Raw genomic sequence first — 22,821 nt, 5'->3', positions numbered from 1 at the left:
CATTGATCACGTGGGCAGTCAGAGGCTTTTCCCCAGGGCTGAAATGGCTAGCACGAGAGGGCATAGTTTTAAGGTGCTTGGAAGCAGGTATAGAGGAGACGTCGGGGTAAGTTTTTTACGCAGAGAGTGGTGAGTGCATGGAATGGGCTGCCGGTGGCGGCGAATAGAGGGCTACGGGTAAAGCCTAGGTAGTTCTAAGGTAGGGACATGTTCGACACAGCTTAGTGGGCCGAAGGGCCTGTATTGTGCTGTATGTTTTCTATGTTTCTATGATTCTATATGCATCAAATTAACACTGAAGGAGAACTGATGCCATGCTGTACACTTTACATTCTTTGCATATATGTGCTCTACACCCTAATATCTGTGACCCAGTATTACAGGGTTTAGCTGACATGCCATGTTCATGAATCCTGGTTGAAACCTCTCACACGTGGGGATCCAGAGCACCTTAAAATCTAAGCCACTCCGGCATACCAACTGACCAGAGAGCATTCTGCTGTTGTGAGACCTTATCAAAAACACTGAAATTATAATGATTCTCAAGTAAAACATGTCTTTGAGTCAAGTGTATTTTTGACTTCATCTTTGAAATGGAAAACTGATGAGACCTTTAAATATTTCTTTTTCACGATGTTCCTTATATAAATCAAAGCTCTAACCTTTCCATCTCATGCATATAATTTATTGAAAAACACAGTTATTCAATTCAAACATGAAAGGAAACCCAGCCAAATTAATTAACATGAAAATGAATGCACCAATCATTTGTTATGACAACTGTGTGGGGATTTTTTTTCTTTCTCTTGCTGGTGTTGGTCTTTTATTTTTATTTTTATTCTTTTTTAAATTTGGGTTCTTGTGGGGTTCTTGCTTTGTGGCTACCTGTGAACAAGTAAAATCTCAAGGTTCTGTAATTTATATATTCTTGAAAATATATGTACTTGAATCTTGAATTATTCTGACTATTCACAATATATGGGTTCCTGAATTATCAGATGAAACAGTGTGCTCTGGTTACCCTTTTAAGTTATTTTGCAGGGCAAATGGAATTCATAGGGTAGTCACCCTGATCCCTCACCACATCTTTATGGTTCTATATCTGCTTCTTCTGTTACTTCGTCAGTGAACCATTTCCCCTTTTCGAGTCATAGAGTCAGGTAACACTACAGCAGAGACACAGACCTTTTAGCCCATCTACTCTGTGCCAAACTATTATTCTGCCTACTCCCATTGATTTGCACCTGGACCATAGACCTCCATGACCTCCATCCACATACCTCCCTTAAACATTGCAATCAAACCCCAATCCACCACTTCCACTGAAAGTTCGCTCTGCACTTTCACCATCCTCTGAATGAAGAAGTTTCCCCTTAAAGAGATCACCTTTGACCTTTAGCTCATGACTGCTAGTTCCAGCCTCATCCAACATCTGTGGAAAAAGCCTCACACATCAAAGTTGCTGGTGAACGCAGCAGGCCAGGCAGCATCTCTAGGAAGAGGTACAGTCGACGTTTCAGGCCGAGACCCTTCGTCAGGACTAACTGAAGGAAGAGCTAGTAAGAGATTTGAAAGTGGGAGGGGGAGGGGGTGATCCAAAATGATAGGAGAAGACAGGAGGGGGAGGGATGGAGCCAAGGGCTGGACAGGTGATTGGCAAAAGGGATATGAGACGATCATGGGACAGGAGGTCCGGGGAGAAAGACAAGGGGTGGGGGAAACCAGAGGATGGGCAAGGGGTATAGTCAGAGGGACAGAGGGAGAAAAAGGAGAGTGAGAGAAAGAATGTGTGTATAAAAATAAATAACGGATGGGGTACGAGGAGGTGGGGCATTAGCAGAAATTAGAGAAGTCAATGTTCATGCCATCAGGTTGGAGGCTACCCAGACGGAATATAAGGTGCTTCTTTTCACCCCTTATAATAAAGTCCTAAGCTATTCACCCTTTCCCTCTAACCCAGGTCCTCAAGTTCCAGCAACAACCTTATACATTTTATCTGCATTGCCTCTCTAGAATGCTCACGTAAGCAGCACAGTCTGTGCATCCTGCTGTGCAGAAAATAACTGGTGTGTTTTGTCCTCCTTAAAAAGAAGATTTTATTCCCCTGTTGCCTCTGCTCTTCATCTAATGATGATGCCATGCAAAGAATTCTGTTAAAGAATGTCCTACCTCCAGCCTGCATTGTGAGGAGAGGCACCAGACCTCTTGTTGTTCAACTCTAAATAGGGACAATATTAAACTAAACAGTGATTGAGCAGGTAGAACCAGTGCCTGCCATCATCAGAGACCTGTATTCGATTTGAATGTTCTTCCTGTAAACCCACAGGCTTCATTCCACACTCCAATGACATGCGACATTGGCCAATCTACATTGCCCCTGGTGTGTTGGTGAGTTGCAGGATCTGGGGGGTACTTGATGAGAAACTGAGGATAATTAAATAATGGGATTAATGTTTAATGGATAGATGATAGTCACCAGAGATAGTGGACCTACGTGCCTGTTTCTGTGCTGTATCAGTCTACAAACCCATGACAACCTTTTTAACTCTCTGTCATCTCACCTCTGAAGTTAGCCTCCTGAATCTCATTTGGATGGACCTAATGCTACCGTGACCTTTCTTTGGTATGGGGTCCAAAACTGAACACTGTTTCAGGTGTAGCCTCATCAGTACCCTGAATAATTGTAACAAAATCTTGGACAGCTTACATTCTAGCCTTTCCTCCATGATATTAATAGAAAGAGTATGAACTGATACTCTAACTGGTTACACACTTCCACTCATTTATTTCAAAAGTCTTCTATGTGACAATCAAGATGATTGCTAGTTTTACAGAGTATAGAATATAGAACAGTACAGTACAAAATAGAACTTTGGCCCATAATGTTGACCTTTTAACCTACTCCAAGATCAATCTTACGCTTCCCTCCCACATAGTCCTCCATTTTCTTTCATCCATGTGCCTATCTAAGAGTCCCTTAAATATCCCTAATGTATCTGCCTCCACCACCACCCCTGGCAGCATGTTTCACACACTTACCACTCTGTGACACTATACTTTCCTACAGTCACTCAAAATGTCGTATTGGCCATTTCTGCCCTGGGATAAAGGTACTGAATGCCTACTCTATCTATGCCTTGTATCATTTTACACACCTCTTCATTTCCTTTGTTTCAAAGAGATAATCCCTAGCTCACTCAATCTTTCAAGGTTCAGGTTTGAAGTATGGTTATTATCAAAGTATGTATACAAGATACAACCTTGAGATTCATCTTCTTGCAAGCAGGCACAAAGCAACGGAACACAATAGAACCAATTTAAAGAAAAATCTCACACAACAAGACCATCAAATTCCCATGTCTGAACAAAGTAAACAATAAAAAGTAAGCAGAGTCCCCAAAAGTGAGTCTTCAGCCACGGAGCAGATCATTCGAGACCTCGTACGATCTTCTCTCTGATCCAGTTTAAACTTAATTTAAATTGAAGCAACACACATCAAACTTGCTGGTGAACACAGCAGGCCAAGCAGCATTTGTAGGAAGAGGTGCAGTCGACGTTTCAGGCCGAGACCCTTCGTCAGGACTAACTGAAGGAAGAGTGAGTAAGGGATTTGAAAGTTGGAGGGGGAGGGGGAGATCCAAAATGATAGGAGAAGATAGGAGGGGGAGGGATAGAGCCAAGATCTGGACAGGTGATAGGCAAAAGAGGATACGAAAGGATCATGGGACAGGAGGTCCGGGAAGAAAGACAAGGGGGGCGGAACCCAGAGGATGGGCAAGAGGCATATTCAGAGGGACAGAGGGAGAAAAAAGAGAGTGAGAGAAAGAATGTGTGCATAAAAACAAGTAACAGATGGGGTACGAGGGGGAGGTGGGGCCTTAGCGGAAGTTAGAGAAGTTGATGTTCATGCCATCAGGTTGGAGGCTACCCAGACGGAATATAAGGTGTTGTTCCTCCAACCTGAGTGTGGCTTCATCTTTACAGTAGAGGAGGCCGTGGATAGACATGTCAGAATGGGAATGGGATGTGGAATTAAAATGTGTGGCCACTGGGAGATCCTGCTTTCTCTGGCGGACAGAGCGTAGATGTACAGCAAAGCGGTCTTCCAGTCTGCGTCGGGTCTCGCCAATATATAAAAGGCCACATCGGGAGCACCGGACGCAGTATATCACCCCAGTCGACTCACGGGTGAAGTGTTGCCTCATCTGGAAGGACTGTTTGGGGCCCTGAATGGTGGTAAGGGAGGAAGTGTAAGGGCATGTGTAGCACTTGTTCCGCTTACACGGATAAGTGCCAGGAGGGAGATCAGTGGGGAAGGATGGGGGGGACGAATGGACAAGGGAGTTGCATAGGGAGCGATCCCTGTGAAATGCAGGGGGGGGAGGGAAAGATGTGCTTAGTGGTGGGATCCCGTTGGAGGTGGCGGAAGTTACGGAGAATAATATGTTGGACCCGGAGGCTGGTGGGGTGGTAGGTGAGGACCAGGGGAACCCTATTCCTAGTGGGGTGGCGGGAGGATGGAGTGAGAGCAGATGTACGTGAAATGGGGGAGATGCGTTTAAGAGCAGAGTTGATAGTGGAGGAAAGGAAGCCCCTTTCTTTAAAAAAAGGAAGACATCTCCCTCGTCCTAGAATGAAAAGCCTCATCCTGAGAGCAGATGCGGCGGAGACGGAGGAATTACGAGAAGGGGATGGCGTTTTTGCAAGAGACAGGGTGAGAAAAGGAATAGTCCAGATAGCTGTGAGAGTCAGTAGGCTTATAGTAGACATCAGTGGATAAGCTGTCTCCAGAGACAGAGACAGAAAGATCTAGAAAGGGGAGGGAGGTGTCGGAAATAGACCAGGTAAACTTGAGGGCAGGGTGAAAGTTGGAGGCAAAGTTAATAAAGTCAACAAGTTCTGCATGCGTGCAGGAAGCAGCACCAATGCAGTCGTCGATGTAGCGAAGGAAAAGTGAGGGACAGATACCAGAATAGGCACGGAACATAGATTGTTCCACAAACCCAACAAAAAGGCAGGCATAGCTAGGGCCCATACGGGTGCCCATAGCTACACCTTTAGTTTGGAGGAAGTGGGAGGAGCCAAAGGAGAAATTATTAAGAGTAAGGACTAATTCCGCTAGACGGAGCAGAGTGGAGGTAGAGGGGAACTGATTAGGTCTGGAATCCAAAAAGAAGCGTAGAGCTTTGAGACCTTCCTGATGGGGGATGGAAGTATATAAGGACTGGACATCCATGGTGAAAATAAAGCGGTGGGGGCCAGGGAACTTAAAATCATCGAAAAGTTTAAGAGCGTGAGAAGTGTCACGAACATAGGTCGGAAGGGATTGAACAAGGGGTGATAAAACAGTGTCGAGGTATGCAGAAATGAGTTCGGTGGGGCAGGAGCAAGCTGAGATAATAGGTCGGCCAGGACAGGCGGGTTTGTGGATCTTGGGTAGGAGGTAGAAACGGGAAGTGGGGGGTGTGGGAACTATAAGGTTGGTAGCAGTGAATGGGAGATCCCCTGAGCGGATAAAGTCGGTGATGGTGTGGGAGACAATGGCCTGGTGCTCCTTAGTGGGGTCACGATCGAGGGGTAAATAAGAGGAGGTATCCGCGAGTTGTTGCTGTGCCTCGGCAAGGTAGAGGTCAGTACGCCAGACTACAACAGCACCCCTCTTATCAGCGGGTTTAATAATAAGGTTAGGATTAGTGCGGAGGGAGTGGAGAGCAGAGCGTTCCGAAGGAGTGAGGTTGGAATGGGAACAAGGTGCGGTAAAGTCGAGACGGTTGATGTCCCGTCGGCAGTTAGCAATAAAGAGATCCAGAGCAGGCAGAAGACCAGAGCGGGGTGTCCATGAAGAAGAGGAGGGTTGAAGACGGGAGAAGGGGTCATCGGTGGGGGTGGAAGAGTCCTTGCCGAAGAAGTAGGCTCGGAGACGGAGACGGTGGAAGAAAAGTTCCGCATCGTGGCGAACACGGAACTTGTTGAGGTGTGGGCGAAGGGGGTTTGCGTTTAATTTAAATTGAATTGAGTTTATCCTTCATTTTGAACTGTTTTGCAACTTTACTATCTTAAACTTTTTTCTGACTTCCATTGCAACACAGAAAGAATACTTTATTTTTAACTAAAGCCGTTTTTCTTTTTGCTTCTGCATGTCTTTACAGTTATGCAGCTGAGTGAGCCCTTTAGTTTTTTTCTCCCTCTGTGTTCTGTGCAGGACACTTCTTCCTTTTAGTCTATTTACTGAGTCTAGTAGATCACTAAGTTCCATCATATCTCCAGGGTTGTTACTTTCCAGCAAACTAAGAGGTTGCTGCTCTGTTTTGAACTTTTGTTTCTTCATTAAAAACATTTCTAATGAATCAGTCTTTCTGTTTGTATGGTATTGATATTCTGAAATACTCATATTTTTCATGACATAGAAGGTGCCCATTCAGCCCAAGTCAATGCTAGCTCTAAAAGAAATAACATCATTCCCAGTGCTTGCTTGCTTATTCTCTCTTACATGCCTATCAACTTCACCCTGTTATGGTATTACCATTCAAACCATAGTTAGTGTCTGCTGAAAGATATAAGAAGGCATTATCATTTCGATGCTTTGTAGAACATTTATAACAGTCCTCAGTGATTTTCTGTTATCATGTTTATTTGCCATGCCAGCTCATAATTTCATCATTTTGTCATATCCTTGCCTCCTTGTTTAATCACAACCGCCTGTAACAATCACAAGGCACAAAGGAACTCATGGTCACCTATTTCACCTCCACTGGCATTGACATTTTACAACACATGATAATTACATTTTCATTTTAAGCTTTTGTTTTCCTAATGCCATTCAGCATCTGTTGATTAAATTGAGTTTTTGGCAGCAGACCATGCAACTGAGGAAACTGTCCTCAAGTTTGTTTTATTATCCTTTGCTCTGGTAATAAGGTGCATGAAACAATTATGATGGAGTAAACTTAACAGGCAGGAATGCATAAAATTAAAGCATAATAAAATGTAAGCAAGAATGATTCTACCTGGAGGCTACAACAAATAAACGAAGGATGAATTGATGCCAGATGCTTGACTAGCTTCTATAAACTGAACAGATACCTCTGCAAAATCCAAATCTAAGTGCCTTACATTAACACTTTTGGCAGGATATTTTAAATACCAGGTCTGATACAACTAAAGTTACTGATGAATGATGTAGAAAATCTGTATTTCTGCATAAAAATTAAATCAGTTGTGACAAAAGAGGGTTACAAAAAGTACACATAGACTAAGATGTTAACTGTCCTGGGCTGGCACCAGTGGAATCAGCAGTTGATCTGCCACCTGCCTTCAGGAGAAAGAGAGATAAGGAAGACAATGGAGCAGCATTTGGAAATGTTAATAAAGAGACGAGAGAGTTTAACGGAAGGAGACGCCGGTCTGAGAACTGTCAAGATCGGCTCCTTTTTGAACCCTGAACTGTTTGAAGTGTGATGGACAGGCGATACCCCAGCAGGGGGATAAAAAGGGACAGGTTCGCTAAGGCAACACACACACGACACCACGAGGTAACGAGACCCCGGAAGCGGTGCGCCTCCCACAAGTCGGTGGGAGTTTTGGAGGGCTGGTCGCGGGACCAAGCCATAGACGCACAGGGTGGAAAGGTACGATCGGCGGGAACCTGGTGTGTGTCCGCCCTTGCCTGGGTGCCAGGTTCACTGCAGAGGAACGATCATATCTGAAACAGAGGGGTCACAGTTGGTGACCTCAGAAGACATTACAAAGGGCTCGCCCGAAAGCTGACTGCGAGGAATATCGAAGGTCTGTGTGGAAGCCGTTTTGAATATTCATTCGCTTTCGCCCTCTCTCTCCTTCCACCCCCCCCCACCCCCCATCAGTGATTACTGTGAACTGAACTGAACTCAATTGGACTGAACTTTGCGTCACTTTGAAACTGGTCATTTACCCCTAGACGACGATAGAGCTTGATTGATCCTATTATCCTAGTTCTGTGTACATGTGTGTTTATTCTTGCTGAACTGTTGTATTTATTATCCTTTTGATTAGAGTACTGTGTTGCTTACTTCTTTAATAAAACTTTCTTAGTTTCAGTAATCCAGACTACAACTGAGTGATCCATTTCTGCTGGTTTGGCAACCCAGTTACGGGGTACGTAACACAGTACAGACACTGATATAGTCTCTTCCCTTTGGAATGGATTCCCTTTTCCCTCTTTATCTGCTGTAATGCCATTTTATTCCCTGAATTACCTTCTGTCACATTTATACAGCACTCCAGAGGAACAGGAAAAGGCCATTTTGAGCCTGATGTAGCATTTAATTGAATAGAGTCAATGAGACATTGAGCAGGAAAACAGGTCCTTCAACCCTGTTGGCCTGCGCCCACCACACCATACACTTTGCTGGTACCAGATGCCCATGTTCAGCCCATAACCCTTCAAGCCCTTTCCCGCCATGTACTGATCCAAATGCCTTTCAACGGTAGCACAGTCATTAGCACAATGCTTTACAGTACTGGCTACCCAGGTTTAGTTCCTGACGCTGCCTAGAAGGAGTTTGTACTTTTTCCCAGTGTCTGTGTGTCTTTTCCCTGGGTGGTCCAGTTTCCTCCCACAGTCCAACGACGTACCAGTTGGAAGGTTAATAGGTCATTGTAAACTGTCCCATGATTAGGCTAGGATTATATTGGCGGTTGCTGGCTGGTGTGGCTTGAAAGGTCAGAAGGGCCAATTCCACACTTTATCTCAATAAACAATAAACAAATAATGGATGTTGCAATTTTACCCACCTTCACACTTCCTCGGCAGCTCATTCCTGGTACTCACTACCCTCTGTGTATAGAAATTACATCTTGTATCTCTTTTAAAACTCTCCCCTTTTATCTAGTATCTCTACCTTCTTGCTTTGGACTTCCCATCACTGGGAAAAAGATTATGACCTTATCAAAACTTCTCATGATTTTATAAACTTTTCTGAAGTAACCCCTCATTCTCCTGCACTCCAAGGATAAAGATCCAGCGTGGCCAACCTCTCACTATAACTGAGTCCAGGCAGCTTCCTATAAATACCTTCTGCGCTCGCTCCTGCTTTTAACTGTGTAACCAGAACTGTACCCAATACTCCAAGTGCTATCTCACCAATGGCACAATAATGTCTCTGCTCCTAAACTCCATGTCCTGACAGATGACGACCAGCATGCTAGATACCTTCTTCACCACCCTGAGTACTTGCGAGGTGCTTTCAGTAAACTGCGCACTTACATTCCAAAGTCCCTCTGTTCCACAACACCTGTCAGTGCCTTGTATAGATTCTACTCTGGTTTGAACGCCCAAAATGAATCACTCAACATTCATCAAAGTTGAAATTTATTTGCTGTCCCTTAGCCCTTCTCTAACTGATCAAGAACTCTTTGCAATTTATTGTAACCTGTTTCACTATCAACTAGATCCCCTATATTTAGTATCTTTAGTAAACTTGCTAATTGTACCATGTAAATTCACATCCAAATCATTTGCATAAATAATGAACAATGGAAGTGACAACAGTGACTCCTGGGTCACCCCATTCGTCATAGGCTTCCAGTTGGACAACCAACCTTTAACCATCATCTTCTGTTGCGTATCATTGAACCAACTCTGAATCTATTTAGTTAGCTCTGCCTGAACGTTATGTGGTTTAACCTTCCAAATCAGCCTACCATGCATGAGAGGTGTTATTAAAGTACATATAGACGACATCCAATGCCTTACATTCCTCTATCCCCTTTGTCAATTCTTTGAAAACTCCAAAAGGTTTGTTAGACTACCTCCCATGGATAAAGCCATGCTGGCTATTTCTGATCAGGTTTTGACCATCCAAACAATGGTAGATCTTGAGTCTCAGAGTTCCCTCTAGTAATGTCCTACAACCGCAGGCAGGCTCACTGGTCTTTAGTTCCCTGGCCTGTCCTTGGTACCCTTCCTTAACAATAGAACAACATGAGCCACCCTCCAGTGTTCTGGATCTTTGTCGGTGAATCACGTTAAGTGTGAAGAGCAAAAGATATAGGATCAGAATTAAGCCATTTTTAATTAAGAATTAGGGGCAGAACAATCGATTTGAAGAGAGAGAGAGAACTTCACACAGGTTGGGAGAAGAGCTTAAAAAAGGAGTGTTTCACGGGGCTCGGCGCATTGGGTCAGGGGCAAAATGTGCAGACACAGTAGCTCATCATCGCACAAAGACACTGAGAAAGCTCTGAAATAAAAGCGAGACACTGTCTGGTAGAGTAGTCATCGGAGTAGTGTAAGTGAGAATAGTAGGGCTATGGCTGATTGGATCTTCAGCGAGGACGGGCCTAGGCGACGTAGGTTACTTTTTTCCCCTTTATAAAGAATAGTGACCTGGCTAAAGAAATTCATCCTTATCTCTGTTCTTAGTGGATGTCTGTTTATTCTGAGTCTGTGTCCTCTTGTCTTAGACTCCCTCACCACAGCAAACATATACTCCACATCCACACTATCAAGGCCTTTCAAAGTTCAATAGGTTTCAATGAGATCCCCCCTCATTCTTCTGAATTCCAATGAGTGCAGGCCCAAAGCCATCAGGCGCTTCTCATATGATAAGACTTTCAATACAGGAATCATTTTCATGAACTTAGTGTCAGCACACCCTTTCTTAGATTAAGGGCCCAAAACTGCTGACAATACTCTAAGTGAGCCCTCATTAATACTTTATAAAGCCTCAACATTACTTCCTTGCTTTTATATTCTAGTTCTCTCGAAATGAACATAACATTCTGTTTACCTTCCTCATAACTGACTCAACCTGTAAATTAATCTTTTGGGAATCCTGCACAAGGAATCCCAAATCCCTTTGCACATCAGATTTTTGTATTTCCTTTCCATTTAGAAAATAGTCTATGATTTTACTTCTTCTACAAAGTGCGTGGCCATACACTTCCTGACATTGTATTCCATCTGCCACTTTGTTTATTCTCCTAATCTGTCTAAGTCCTTCTCTAACCTCTCTGCTTCCTCAACCAATCTTCATATCATCCACAAACTTGGCCACAAAGCCATCAATTCCATCATTCAAATCATTGACATATAATGTAAAAAGAAGCAGTCCCAACGCAGACCTCTGTGGAGCATCAATAGTCACCAGCAGCCAACCAGAAAAGCCTCCTTTTATTCCCACACTTTGCCTCCTGCCAATCAGCCAATGCTCTATCCGTGCTAGAATCTTTCCTGTAATACAGCCTCATGTCCGACACTTTGTCAAAAGCCTTCTGAAAATCCAAGTACAGAACCTCCACCAATTCTCCTTTACTTAACTTGCTTTTTATCTATTCAAAGAATTTCAACAGATTTTTCAGGCAAGTTTTTCTTAAGGAAATTGTGCTGACTATGTCCTATGTCATGTGCCTCGAAGTATTCCGAAACCTCATCCTTAATATTCAACTCCAACATCCTCCCTAGCACTGTGGTCAGACAAACTGGCCTATAATTTCTGCCTCTTGCCTTCCTTGAAGAGTGGAGTGACAATTGCAATATTACAGTGCTCTGGAACAACGCCAGAATCCATTGATTCTTGAAAGATCATTACTAATGCCTTCACAGTCTCTTCAGCCACCTCTTTCAGAACCCTGGCATGTAGACCATATAGTCCATGTCACTTATCTACCTTCAGACCTTTCAGTTTCCCAAGCACCATCTCCCTAGTAATGACAATTTCACTCACTGCTGCCTCCTGATGTTCTCAAAATTTCAGCATGCTGCTAGTGTCTTCCACAATAAAGACTGATGCAAATACTTATTCAGTTTGCATGCCATTTCCTTGTCCCCATTACCACCTCTCCAGCGTCATTTTCCTGTGGTTCTATATCTGTTCTCGCCTCTCTTTTACACTTTATATCTGAAGAAGCGAACTTTCTTTTTCATCTTTTCTTTCTTTATGACTTTTTTAGTTGCCTTTTGTTTATTTTTAAAAGTTTCACAATCCTTTAACTTCTCTCTAATTTTTGCTCTATTACATGCCTTTCACTTCTCATCACCAACAGTTGCATCATCCTGCCTCTTCTTCTTTGGGATGTATCTATCCTGCACCTTCCAAAATGCTCCCAGAAACTCCAGCCACTGATGCTTTGCGGACATCCATGCTAGGGTTCCCTTTCAATCAATTTTGGCCAGCTCCTCTCTCATGCCTCTGTAATTCCCTTTACTCTATTGCAATAGTGATTCATCTGACTTTAGCTTCTCCTTCTCAAATTGCAGAGTGAATTCTATGATATTATGATTACTGACCCTTAAGGGTTCTTTTGCCTTAAGCTTTCTAGTCAATAACAATTCGTTGCACAACACCCAATCCAGAATAGCTGATTCCCTGGTGGACTCAACCACAAGCTGCTCTAAAAAAAACTACCTTTAGGTATTGTACAAACTGCCCCTCTTTGGATCCAGCACCAACCTGATTTTCCTAATCTACCTTCATTTTGAAATCCCCGATGACTATCATAACATTGCCTTTTTGTTATGCATCTTCTATCTCCCATTGTAATTTGGAGACCACATCCTTACTACTGTTTGGGGGTCTGTGTATAACTCTCATCGGTCTTTCTACCCCTGCACTTTCTTAACTCTGCCGACAAGGAATCTACACCTTCCAATCCTATGTCACCTCTTTCTGATTATTTGATTTCATTTTTTACTGACAGAGCCCCTCTACCTACCTGCCTGTCCTTTCAATACAATGTGTATCCTTGTATGTTACCCTTCCAGCTATAATCTTCTCTCAGCCTCGATTACGTGCTGCCCATAAGGTCATACATGCCAATCTCTTACTGAGCTACAAGATCATCCACTTTATTCTGTATACTGTGTGCATTCAAAAATAACACCTTCAGTCCTATATTCATTGTCCTTTTTGATTTTGTCCCCCTTTTATGTTGCAACTCATCCCGTTGACTGCAATTTTGCCCTATCATCAGCCTCTCCTCACAAGCAGTCTCACTACACACTGTCTCCATTTTTAAACAAACTACTCCATCCTCAGACCTTTCACTTCAGTGCCCAACCCCCTGCCTAATTAGTTGAAACCCTCCTGACAACTCTAGCAAGCCTGCCCACTAGGATACTGGTTCCCCCCTTGGGTTCAGGTGTAACCCATCCCTTTTGTATAGATCCCATAAGAGATCCCAATGACCCAGAAATCCGAACTCCTTCCCCCTGCCCACTTTCTTCCCCTCTCCTGACAGCCACCAATTACCTGCCTCCTGCAACCTAGGGGTGATGGACCTCTCTGTAGCTCCTATCCATTAATTCCTCTGAGTCTCATATGAGCTGAAAGTCATCTTCTGAGGAGCTGCAGCTCGATGCACCTGGTGCAGGTGTGGTTATCTGGGAGGCTGCAGGTATCCCAGAATTCTCACATCTCACACACAGAAGAAAACACTGTCCCTAGAGCCATTCTCACTGCACTAATTGTGCCCTAACTGAAGAGGAATTAAGAAAAAAGACGAAGAAACTTACCAGATATTTACCTCTCACCCAAGCCTGACACAACTCCAACACGGCCCACTCACACAATCGCCTTATTTTTATGAATCCTGATCACTGTTCACTGACTATGTGCAGACTAATTCCAAAAACTTCTGTGAAGTGCTGCCATTTTACATCTTTAACTGTGGACATAAGTGAAATGGCTGCTTCTTCTCATGCTCCTGCTCACTGATTGGGCACAGTCCAACTTTGAAAACTGCTGTGAAGTGCAGTGCTGCCTTTTTAAAATCTTCAACTATGCACTCAAGCGAAATTGTCACTTCTTCTTGTGCTCCTGCTCATTGATTGGATGTAGTCCATCTCAGTGTTCACGTTGCACTTACCTGTAATAAACAAAGAAAATGCAGGTAGATGACCTTTGCTCCAGTGAAAGGTCACCGACATGAAACATGAACCCCTCCTTCCCACAGATGTTGCCCCTCGTGTTGAGTATCACCATCACTTTCTACTTTTATTTCACATTTCCAGCACACACACTTTTCTAATGTGCCTTAACACCGTTCAGTCTCACATCTAGAACTAACATCTATATTGACTTCACTTGCCTTTTGTGGAAGGACACTTCATGCTCTCACCTCTGTTTGCATCGTTTCACCCCGGACAATACTAGATACAATGTTTAGAGTTCTAAACTTCCAAACAGAACATAGAATAGTACAGGCCAGTACAGGCCCTTCGGCCCACATTGTTGTGCCGTCCCTCAAACCCCGCCTCAAACATAACCCCCCACCTTATATTCCTCCATATAAATGGTACAACTCGATTCTTTCTGTTAGATTAGAGTATATAATTGTTACTTTTCACTGAACTTTCTCTATGATTGCCTATGTTTTTGTATAATCATTTCTTTGTGTATAATTGTGGTATATTTTCTTTGAATTTTCAGTAATTGTAGTATAGCTGGTACTATAATTTTCTACAAGTTTTTCTGCAGTGTCACACTAGTGAACCTAACTATTTCACAGGTTATTTCTTACCAATGCAACATCGTTTACCTGTCTAGTTTGCATAAAATGACCACAATTTCTTTATTCTTTTTGGTTTTTCATTCTTTGTTCAGTCTTTGTTCTTATAACATTTAATAAAACAGAAGTAATTACTAAGTTTATGCCTCTTTCTTGACTTCCAAAGAACCTCTGAATCATTACAACATTGTCTACCGAGTCATTCCTTGATGTCTTGAAATGGCATAAATATTCCCTTAATTTCCTGAGACTATAAATCGACTTTCTGTAACCTCCCTTTACGACTTAATCTATAAACCAGGTGTCATACTGAATTGAAATGAATTGACTTTATTACTTACATCCTTCATATACACGAGGAGTAAAAATCTTTACGTTATGTCTCTGTCTAAGTGTGCAATGTGCAATTTATAGTAATTTATAGTAGTAACTCGTACATCCCCATCATTCTAGATTCTCCCTGCTATGGATTATAGCCCCACTGCCTTGTGAGTGGCCTCTGGGGAGACGAATGCTACAAGGGTAAACCCGGATGGAAAATCCGGAGCAGGCCTCTGAGGCGGCTGGACGTCACTGGCAGCTCCGACAGCCAACCCGGTTTCAAAGGTATTGCTTTGCTTTCCCTTGGACTACACCGGTGATGCTGAGAGGGGGTCTTGATGACTGGGCATCCCAGGACCTTCATACATTCCACCCAGGCTTGTGCCCTGGGGAGGTCACTCCAGTACCACTATCCATTGTCCTTCGAGACAGACGGATGCCATCATCACTTTGGATTCCAGACAAATATATTCTTTCTCAGATTTTGCATTAATAAATGCTCAGAGCTTTCCGGAAGTTGGTTTACTGACAACGTTCACAGAACATAGAACATAGAATAGTACAGCACAGTACAGGCCCTTTGGCTCACAATGTTGTGCTGACCTTAAACACTACCTCCCAAATAACTCCCCCCCCACCTTAAATTCCTCCATTTACCTGTCTAGCAGTCTCTTAAGTTTCACTAGCATATCTGCCTCCACCACTGACTCAGGCAGTGCATTCCACGCACCAACCACTCTCTGAGTAAAAAACATTCCTCTAATATCCCCCTTGAACTTCCCACCCCTTACCTTAAAGCCATGTCCTCTTGTATTGAGCAGTGGTGCCCTGGGGAAGAGGCGCTGGCTATCCACTCTATCCATTCCTCTGAATATCTTGTATACCTCTATCATGTCTCCTCTCATCCTCCTTCTCTCTAGAGAGTAAAGCCCTAGCTCCCTTAATCTCTGATCATAAAGCATACTCTCCAAACCAGGCAGCATCCTGGTAAATCTCCTTTGTATCCTTTCCAATGCTTCCACATCCTTCCTATAGTGAGGTGACCAGAACTGGACACAGTACTCCAAGTGTGGCCTAACCAGAGTTTTATAGAGCTGCATCATTACCCCCTGACTCTTAAACTCTATCCCTCAATTTATGAAAGCTAACACCCATAAGCTTTCTTAACTACCCTATCCACCTGTGAGGCAACTTTCAGGGATCTGTGGACATATACCACAAGATCCGTCTGCTCCTCCACACTACCAAGTATCCTGTCATTTACTTTGTACTCTGCCTTGGAGTTTGTCCTTCCAAAGTGTACCATCTCACACTTCTCCCAGTTGAACCCCATTTGCCACTTCTCAGCCCACTTCTGCATCCTATCAATGTCTCTCTACAATCTTCGACAATCCTCTACACTATCCACAACACCACCAACTTTTGTGTCATCTGCAAACTTGCCAGCCCACCCTTCTACTCCCCCATCTAAGTCAATAATAAAAATCACGAAAAGCAGAGGTCACAGAACCGATCCTTGTGGGACACTACTAGTCACAACCCTCCAATCCAAATGTACTCACTCCACCACTACCCTCTGCTTTCTGCAGGTAAGCCAATTCTGAATCCACCTGGCCAAACTTCCCTGGATCCCATGCCTTCTGACTTCCCGAATAAGCCTACCATGTGGAACCTTGTCAAATGCCTTACTAACATCCATGTAGATCACATCCACTGCACTACCCTCATCTGTATGCCTGGTAACCTCCTCAAAGAACTCTATCAGTCTTGTTAGACATGATCCGCCCTTCACAAAGCCATACTGACTGTCCCTGATCAGACCATGATTCACTAAATGCCCATAGATCCTATCTCTAAGAATCTTTTCCAACAGCTTTCCCACCACAGATGTAAGGCTCACTGGTCTGTAATTACCCGGACTATCCCTACTACCTTTTTTGAACAAGCGGACAACATTCGCCTCCCTCCAATCCTCCGGTACCATTCATGTGGGCAAATAGGACATAAAGATCCTAGCCAGTGGCTCAGAAATCTCTTCCCTCGCCTCGTGGAGTAACCTGAGGAATACTCTGTCAGGCCCCGGGGACTTATCCGTCCTAATGTATTTTAACAACTCCTCTCCCTTAATATCAACATGCTCCAGAACATCAACCTCACTCATGTTGTTCTCACCTTCATCAATTTCCTTCTCATTGGTGAATACTGAAGAGAAGTATTCATTGAGGATCTTTCTCACTTCCACAGCCTCCAGGCATATCTTCCAATCTTTATCTGTAATAGGTCCTACCTTCACTCCTGTCATCATTTTGTTCTTCACATAATTGAAGACTGCTTTGGGGTTTTCCTTTACCCCACTCGCCAAGGTCTTCTCATGCCCCCTTCTTGCTCTCCTCAGCCCCTTCTTAAGCTCCTTTCTTGCCTCCCTATATTCCTCAATAGACCCATCTGATCCTTGCTTCCTAAACCTCATGTATGCTGCCTTCTTCCACCTGACTAGAATTTCCACCTCACTTGTCACCCATGGTTCCTTCACCCTACCATTCTTTATCTTCCTCACCGGGACAAATTTATCCCTAACATCCTGCAAGAGAACATTGACCACATGTCCATAGTACATTTCCCTGCAAAAACATCATCCCAATTCACACCCGCAAGTTCTAGCCTTATAGCCTCATAATTTGTCTTTCCCCAATTAAAAATTTTCCTGTCCTCTCTGAGTCTATCCTTTTCCATGATAATGCTAAAGGCCAGGGAGCGGTGGTCACTGTCTCCCAGATGCTCACCCACTGAGAGATCTGTGACTTGACCCGGATCGTTACCTAATACTTGATCTAGTATGGCAGTCCCCCTAGTTGGCCTGTCGACATACTGTGACAGGAATCCATCCTGGACACACTTAACAAACTCTGCCCCGTCTAAACCATTGAAACTAATCAGGTGCCAATCAATATAAGGGAAGTTAAAGTCACCCATGATAACAACCCTGTTATTTTTGCACCTTTCCAAAATCTGCCTCCCAATCTGCTCCTCTGTATCTCTGCTGCTACCAGGGGGCCTATAGAATACCCCCAATAGAGTAACTGCTCCCTTCCTGTTCCTGACTTCTACCCATACTGACTCAAAAGGTGATCCTGCTACATTACCCACCCTTTCTGTAGCTGTAATAGTATCCCTGACCAGTAATGCCACCCCTCCTACCCCTTTCCCCCCCCCCCCTTTATCTCTTTTAAAGCACTGAAATCCAGGAATATTGAGAATCCATTCCTGCCCTGGTGCCAGCCAAGTCTCTGTAATGGCCACTACATCATAATTCCATGTATGTATTCAAGCTCTCAGTTCATCACCTTTGTTCCTGATGCTTCTTGCATTGAAGTACACGCACTTTAGCCCTTCTACCTTACTATCTTTACACCTTTTATTCTGCTTCTCTTTCCCCAAAGCCTCTTTATATGTTAGATCTGGTTTTACTCCATGCACTATACTTGCAGTTCTCACATGGCTTTTATCCTCCTCCACCTCACTATCTGCTCTAACACTCTGGTTCCCCCCCCCCCCGCAAATCTAGTTTAAAACCCCCCCGAGCAGCACTAGCAAACCTTCCCGCAAGGATGTTAGTCCCCCTCCAGTTCAGGTGCAACCCGTCCCGTCAGAACAGGTCTCACCTTCCCTGGAACAAGGCCCAATTTTCTAGAAACATGAAGTCCTCCCTCCTGCACCAAATCCTCAGCCTCGTATTTAGCTGCATTATCTTCCTATTTCTAGCCTCACTAACACGTGGCACGAGTAGCAATCCTGAGATTGCATCCCCAGAGGTCCTGTCCTTCAACTTTGCACCTAACTCCCTAAACTATCTTTGCAGGACCTCTTCCTTCTTCCTATACACGTCATTGGTCCCTACATGGACCACGACATCTGGCGGCTCACCCTCCTTCCTGAGAATACAAAGAACTTGATCCGAGATATCGTGAACCCTGGCACCAGGGAGGCAACAGACCATCCGGGGTTCTCAATCTCTCCCACAGAACCTCCTATCTGTCCGCCTAACTATCAAATCCCCTATCACTACTGCTCTCCTCTTTTCCCTCCTTCCCTTCTGAGCTGAGGGTCCAGTCTCGGTGCCAGAGACACGACCACTGCAACTTGCCCCTGGTAGGTCATCCCCACCAACGGTATCCAAAATGGTATACTTATTGTTGATGGGAACGGCCACAGGGGTGCTCTGCTCTTTCTGTCTATTCCCCTTCCCTCTCCTGATAGTCACCCAGCTACCTGCCTCCTGACCTTCCCCCCAGAAAAGAAGTCCACTTACACCATGGTATAAAATCCTGGTGATACCGGAGACTGGGCAAAATCACATTGGAGCTTATTATCTACATGATTTCAGTTTGAAACGAGAGAGGAAAATGCCACAAAATTCCCCTCTACTCAACATTTGAATGCAATGCAGGAGGTTTGCAGTGGGAAACCGGAAGTCAGGGTCCCCAATTAGTTTTCCACAAGGGCCAAATTATGTCAAGCATGCCAAAACAAGGGCCAAAACGTCCAGGGTTTTTTTTCATTGTGCCAGTAAGTTGTTTTATGGGCAGATGTTGTTGTTGCTGCTATTACCATTATTGTTATTAGTAGTAGTAGTAGTGGTAGTAGTAATAATTTAGGCCTGGGATTCTCAAACTCTATTTTGTGGGTCACACAAGAAAAAAAAATGCACTCTTGAAACAAAATAAGTTCAAAACCAACCATTTAATTATGACTGTAGCTATCATAACTATCAGCTGTCACACTGAGAACTCACCTGGGACTTAAAATACACACACACACACACACACACACACACACACGGTAGTCTTCACCACTTCTCTTCCACACAAAGGGTTTTAGTTGTACTTTCTTTTCCACTGTTTCTGTTCTCTCATTTAATCTATTTTTTTCTTTTTAATTAAGCTATGTAGCATTTGAAGTATGAAGGGTAGCTATAAATGAAATTATCAGTATTATTGTTGTTGTAATATTATTATTATACCACAATAAGATTGACAAATGGACAAAAATAAATTGATTGACTCACCAATCAGTGAGAGAAGTGACAGCGACGGGATGAGGCAACCCTTCTGATGTCAGGCCTGTATTCTGTTGTGGCAATCCTGAGGCACTGGCCAAGATGTGCATTGGAGAGTTTGTTTCATAGAGCTCATTGAAGAAAACGATGACTCACATATGTACGTGGAGGGGAACAGTGTGAGTAGGAGCATTGCAATAGCTCTCATGTTTTTGAATTGAGCTTGAGGATCCACATTGATCCAAAAGTCACTCACCCCAAGGTCCTTGTGTTGTGCTTTGAGCAAATCAGGTGTTCCCATTTCCAAGATCTCCATCTGAAGAGTTGCCTCATCTATGGAAGGCACCAGCCCACCAGCCTTTTGGCCTCTGCAGTCCACTGGCCGTCAGCCGAAACGGAGAATGGCTGACTCAGGAAGAGGAGGATGTCACCTGAGAGTTTAGGGGAGCTTTCAAATCGTTCCCTGAAGTTTTCTGCCAGGCTCGTCACGAAATCCTTCATCACTGGATCCTCCCGCATTTCATTCTTCTCGCAATGCTCCCGCAGACGTGGAAAGTGCAACTTTCTCCTGTGAATGTCTCTCTCCAAAAGGTTCAGCTTTGACCAGAAAGCTTTAATCGCTTCATACATGTCCACAACAGTGTGGTTGTGGCCTTGTAATTGCAGATTAAGTTGATTTAGATGCGACATGATGTCATACAAAAAAAGAACATGTGCCATCACCTTGTTGTCACTTAAAAACCTCTTAAATCCTTGGGCTTTTTGGCTCTGCAGGCTGGATAAAAATGACACAAGCTCATCGCGCAGGTCGCACACCCTCTCCAACACACGGCCTTTGCTCAGCCAGCGAACATCAATATGCAGCCAAAGATCTTTGCGTTCTGCTGACATTTCCTCCAGCAATTCTCTGAAAAGGCAATATTACAGACTAGAAATCTCACAAACGAAATTTACCAGTCTTGTCACAGTAACCATTGCCTCTTTCATTTCCCCACACAGTTTAGCGCACAACACTGATTTGTGAATAATGCAATGAAATGCCAAGAGTGCTGGGTTAACAGTGGCAAACCTGCTTACCAAACCCTTGTGTTGTCCCACCATCGACAGAGCCCCATCGGTGACAACAGACACAATTTTGCTCACATCCGAGCCATTCTTCTCAAAGAACTGTGTCAATTCATTAAAAATTATTTCCCCAGTTGTGTGCTCAGGCAGAGGAAGCAAACAAAGTAGATCTTCCCAAAAGGTCTTCCCATCAAAAAATCTTGCGAACACAGATAGCTCTTCCATATCGGTTTGGTCACAGGATGAGTCTATGGCTAGTGATATGGCTTCTGCTTTCTCCAAATTGGTGAGTAGATTGGAAAATCACTCCTCCGCTAAAACTTCTACTCTTCTTGTTGCCGTGTTAGCCAACAATGGCACTGTCTTTAATAGCTCCACAACCGTTTTCTTGGTTTTCTCATCATGACTTAAAACTTCGCTAACCATATCAATTGCACATGTTTTAATCAACTCGGCATCAGCGAATGGCTTCCTAGCTTTGGCAAGATTCCATGACACATACAATGATGCAGCTGCTGTGCTCTCTTGTGCAGATGTTGACTTACAGATAGTAGAAATGGAGTGCTTGTATGATGTTATCATATTTGCAATTTTTTGTTTGTGTTAACCTGATTTTGCAGGGCAGTTGGCATTAAAACTGGCAGCATGCATAGTGTTGAAGTGTTGCTTTAGATTTTCTGATTTGCAGACAGCTACGGACAGCATGCATATTAAGCGTGTTGGTTTAGCATTGGCTTGGTCCGGTAAAATAAAACAAAACTGATCAGTCCAGTCAGATTTGAACTGACGGTTTTCCTGGTCGACTTTGCGCTTTTTCGCGCAGGCCATGTTGTTCTTGGTTTAGGGTCGGTGACTTACTGCTGGTAATAATTCGCTTAGATGGCAGATTCGCTATTAGATGACAGGTGGGTAGCTGGTGCGTGCCACTGTCTAGTCGAGGACTGTAGAGACCGTGCAGTAGGTCATGCCCTTTATGGGGGCGTAGGTCAAGTGTACAGTGTGGGATGAGGTTAAAATAAATTAGAGCAGCGCGCAATTTATTTACGTATTATGACAGGTACGTTCACGTAAGCGCCGATGGGTCGGCGCAGTCCAGACATTTGGTTCTCGCAATCCATACCTGGCCCGTGGTCTGCCTGTTGGGGTGGTCTGCCAGAAGTTGTTAACGTTGTTTTCATACAGCTGCCTCAGATTCAGTCTAGGATTTCTGCATATCACAAGGTGTGATGATAAGCTTGTGGCCTAAGGTAGAAGGAATCAATTTTAGAAAACCTAGCACATTTATTTTTCAACATAGTCCCCTCCTACATTTACACACTTAGTCCAGTGGTCGTGGAGCATACGGATCTTGGACCTCCAGAAGGTGCCCACAGCAGGGATGATTGATAAGTTTGTAGCCTAAGGTAGAAAGAGATGAGTTATACAACTCTCCTTACATGCACATGAAGTTCAACTCTTTGAGTGATGATGTAGAAAGTTTGAAGTTAATAACTCATCGCTTTCTACCTTCAGCCACGAACTTTTCAATCACCCCTGATGTGTTATTAACTTCAAACTTTCTGCACCATCACTCAAAGAGTTGAACTTCATGTGCATGTAACGAGAGCTGTATAACTCATCTCCTTGTACCTTAGGCTACGAACTTATCAATCACCCCTCATAATTACTAAAAATGTAAATGTTTCTTTAATGTGATTCAAAGATGAAATTGGCTTTCTCTACTCGGATGGAGTCAGATCCTTCTATGTGTTTCCAACCCTCTTCATGTAGTCGACTCCTAACCGAATCCTCACTTCGGGAAAAGACATTAAATGCTGGCCTTGGCTCCAATGTCACATCATTAAGAATGATAGGAAGCCACATTTACAATAAGAATCTAGTATGAGCACTGG

This window comes from Mobula hypostoma, chromosome 7, assembly GCF_963921235.1.
Source record: "Mobula hypostoma chromosome 7, sMobHyp1.1, whole genome shotgun sequence".
Taxonomy (NCBI): Eukaryota; Metazoa; Chordata; class Chondrichthyes; order Myliobatiformes; family Myliobatidae; genus Mobula; species Mobula hypostoma.
The sequence above is the reverse complement of the archived record's forward strand: the minus strand, read 5'-3'. Positions refer to the sequence as shown.